Raw genomic sequence first — 4,464 nt, 5'->3', positions numbered from 1 at the left:
GGAGAGAGGATAATGAATGGGTCGTGTCACAAAACGGGAACGTCGTCGTATCACTGAGAATGAACCGCTATTCCGTCAAACAGCCGCGCTACTATATATCAACTGTCAAGGCCATAGCCCCCTTGATCTTCCCTCCACAAGCACTAGATTCAGATTCTTCTAGTTGACGGAATATTCTTCCACACGGTCTCAGCCGAAAAGCCCGTAGAAGACTGCGAAGGACGTGGCCAAGAAGCGCGCACCGAAACGAGGATAGACCCGCCATAGTATGGAAGCGCGAAGTCTGAAACGGGCGATTCAGGCTAAGGCAAAAATTGTTGCAGCCTTCGAAGCAAGGTCAACGCTCTGGCGAATCAACGCAAAAGCTGGGCAGATGAAATCCAGTAATTACTTCGTCCCGGGAGATCACAGCAGAATCATTCCCGAAAGAAAAGCCAGTTTTGGAGCGCCTGGTCCACTTCCCGATGACGAGGCAAAGGCTCCAGTTCAAGAGGCGTTTGGGCCCGGTGAGAAATCCCCGACGACTCAACATGCTGGGCCTGCACGACCACGGTTCTCCGCCGCCGCCTCTCCTAGCATGACAAGGAAGTTCAAGGCAGCTGCGCGCACGCACTTTGCGACATCGAAGTCCGGGAGCCCGCTGAGAACTCACGCGCCAAAAAAGGCAAGTGTTCGAGGCCCGGTGTGACTCTTGAAGGCCGCTAAAAGGCAGTTCGCGCCGTTCAGAAGAAACATTATCATCTGATGACGATAGTGTTATACTAAGAGTCGTGCAGTACACATAATAGATTACTCCGATCTTCAAGGCAGACGAGTTGTACTATCGTGGCTGGGGAGTAACGAGTAAGAAACTAGGAAAAAGGAGTCCCCGAGAAACAGGGAACATCAAATGCCCCTGTTTCGCCAAACTTCATTCGGACGGTATTGGTCTGAATGGCCACTGCATCAAGGCGGTCCCGAACGTAGTTTCGGTTTTTGAAAGAGGCTCAGTACCCGAAACTGCCAAAAACCAAGGCCTTAGGCGTTTCGCCGACGAGAAGAAACGGTGGTTGAGAATGGAGAAATTTCCGAGGAGTGACGCACGATATGACCAGCAAAAGGGGTACGTTCAACACAAGAGAATCCCGAGTCGATTCGGAAAGTACCCGGCGGATGACCACGTTGCAATCGGGAGGCCATCATACGAGGAACGTTATGGTAGGGTTGCGGGCAAGATTACCGTCAGAAGATGAAGAATCCGGATGCCTGCTCTGCGGTCGCAGTCGGATAATGACGAGTATCTAGTGAGGGATAACCGCGCAGCGAGTCGCTGAATTGGATAAGCGCGCGAAGCAAGTGGCCAAGGATACTCGAAAAGAAGCATGGCTGAAACAGCAGGAGTAGCTTCAAGTAACGAAATGGCAGATCGGCCATGCAGAGTATGAGAGAAATGCATGAGCCGCAGCAAATCCAAGCGGCGACAAAACCAGCAAGGCGAACTAAATCGTAAGTAACAGGTAACAGGAAGATGAGGAACAGCACATTGCGAATGAAGCTCACAATGGCGCAATAACCCTCCCATCCAATGCAGGGGGTGGTAACGGAAATGTGATAGAAGACGTCAGGTGAAAACCTAAAGATTAAAATCTCTGAGAGTAAAATCCAATTACGTTGATTTCCGCTCAGAGATGAAGAAGACGGGCATTCAGCTATGTCCGGCTACCCAGATAATGGGAATCAATGCCCCCTATTCCAGGCGAAGTTTTGTCTAACTTAAGCTCACGCCATTTGATGGGAAAGGGTTTCACCCACTCAGCATTTGATTTACTTCAAATCGCACCTGGGTGTCAATCTCTGGTAATTGAAGGGCCCTGATGGTAATGGTCCTTCGTGGCACGTCTTCGTGGAGCCGCCTTGCGATTGGTATGCGTGCGCCCTCAAGAACAGGAAGCGTGAACAGCTGGGACGACATGCGAAACTACAGGTTGCCTGCGCCACATTTCTTCGGACGACGACAGCGTCTCCCAAGCCACCGAATATCGCATTGCGAACGTTGCTTGATGAACAAAAAGAGCGGGGAGTTGGTCCGAGCGCCTTGGCGTCACAAAAGGTTCGCGGAACAGGGCGTGAATTGTCGGACGGGCCGATTCACTGAGGACTTCATTCTCCGCAGAGCTTGGCCACAACAACCGTCGGCATTGGATTGTGTTGGAGCTAAATGGGAAAGCGAGCACCGTCTGAACACTTGGAAAGACTTGAAGGTGCGCGTGACAAGCCCGAAAGCGCTTCCTCCGAAGGAAGAAGGCCGAGAGGAATCGAACGCGATCGGTTAATCCGCTGAATCTCGAACTTACGCCTCTCGGATAGGGCAAAGCACCTGTAATCTAACTGTAGTGCAAATCAAAGCATCAAACAGGCAATCCCGCAAGGCAGCAAAAAGAACTTCGGGTCAGGCAAGACTCCAAAAAAAGTAACTCTTCAAAGGAACGAAAGACGTTCCAGCCATCTTCGAATCCCTGCCTTGGAAAGAACAAGATCAAGCTACCAACGCATATCACAAATGCAGGAAGAAACTGAGCAACAAGGACAGGATCCAAAGTATGTGCATACCACAGGAGGGTCCTTCATCCCACGCGAAGGATTGCCTTACTCTCAGAATAGCATTCAGACATTGGTTGTAAGCCGGCGTTATAACGGCTAAGGTAAGCCAATTGAGAACGGCAAGATCTCCGACGAGTATAAGACTATAAACTGCTTCTCAATCCTTCAACAGGTACAAGAGGTTACTGCTCCCTGCATACTCCAAAAGGTATATGAGTCTAAATTGTTTCCCACTTGCTGACCGGATAGTTCCTGGAGAATATTCACGTTAATATTCTTAAGGATTAACCGTCGGTCAGGTAACTGCAGAATAATGTCCGAACCAGTTCAGCAAGAGGAAGCTGGGGGTGTACCGATTTATGTAACGGAAGTTCCTTAGAGAATGCATATATCGCTTAAAGATAACCCGAACACGGCCAACCGAGTACAATACCTAGAGCCCGGTTTTACAAGGAAGCTGGGGTAAGATTTGATTCATGTAACGGGAAGTTTCCCAAAAGAAATCCATATAGTGTATTCTTAGGCGATAACGTGCCGGTCAACCCACATCAAGGTGATGAATAAGAACACTCCGATTTCAAAATTCTCAGCCGGTGTTCTATGCAGCTCAACACTCTCATTGTTAGAGTCAGTGGACATACATATTCGGATTGGTCAATACCTTTGCTACAGTTTAGGATCAAAACCAAAACCCCTCCTCGATTTCTGCCAAATGAAGGCGAGATGGTCCACTTTCAAAATTGAGTGATCAAACGCTTCCTACGAGTTAGGGTCATTTCACTCCTGCTTGGTCAAACCTTCCTACAGTTAGGACCAAAACAACAATTCACGTCCTCGCATAGAACGAAGAAATTTATCTTTAGGTCCGGTAATCAAGTACCTTCCAACAGTTAGGATTATCTGAATGCTTTTCGATTGCTCGGAGTGGAGATCCCACTCTAGTTTTCACCATTTCTGGAACAGGGCGATGAATTGTCGGGACCCGATCACTGAGGAGTTCATTCTCGCAGACTTGCCATAACAAACTCGCACTGATGGTGTTGGAAGCTAATGAGAACAGGGCAGCCGGTCTGACACTTGAAAGACTTGAATGGTGGCGGCGGTGAACAAGCCGAACGCGTTCCCTCGAAGGAAGAAGGCCGGAGAAGCAACGCGACTCGACGTTAATCCGCTGAACTCGACTTCGCCTCTCGTGGTAAAGGGCAATAGCACCTGCAAGGGCTACTGGTGGTGCTAATCAAACATCACAACAGCAATCGCCGAAGGTAGCAAAAGACTTCGGTGTCCAAGACTCCAAAAAGAGTACTCTTTCAAGGAACGAGTACGTTCCACGGCCATCTTCGAATCCGCTCCTTGAAAGTAACAATATCAAGCTAGCCTACCTATCACAAATCAGGAAGAAACTGACACACGACAGATCCCAAAGTTAGCTGTGCATGACCACAGGAAGGGTCCTTCATACCACAAAAAGGATTGCTTTACTCTCTTAAGAATAGCAATTCAGGAACGCTTGGTTGAAGCCGCGTTATACCGCTAAGGTACAGGCCATTGAGAACATTAGACAAGACTCCGACGAGGTATAAAGAGTATAACTGCTTCTCAATCCTCCACAGGTGGCAAGAGGTTAAACCTGGGCTCCCACATGGGGCGCTCCCGCTGCATAACTCGCAAAGGTATATGAGTCTAAACTGTTTCCTAGCTTTTGACGGATAGGTTCTTGAGAATATTATGTTAATATTCTTAAGATAACGCCGGTCAGGTAACTGAGAATAATGTCCGAACCAGTTCAGGCAGAGGAAGCTGGGGTGTACGATTTATGTATACTGGGAAGTTCGTTAAGAGAATCATATATCGCTTAAAGATAACGCCGAACACCACAACCGA

The sequence above is a fragment of the Asparagus officinalis genome, chromosome 10 (assembly GCF_001876935.1).
Source record: "Asparagus officinalis chromosome 10, Aspof.V1, whole genome shotgun sequence".
NCBI classification, from domain to species: Eukaryota; Viridiplantae; Streptophyta; class Magnoliopsida; order Asparagales; family Asparagaceae; genus Asparagus; species Asparagus officinalis.
The sequence above is the reverse complement of the archived record's forward strand: the minus strand, read 5'-3'. Positions refer to the sequence as shown.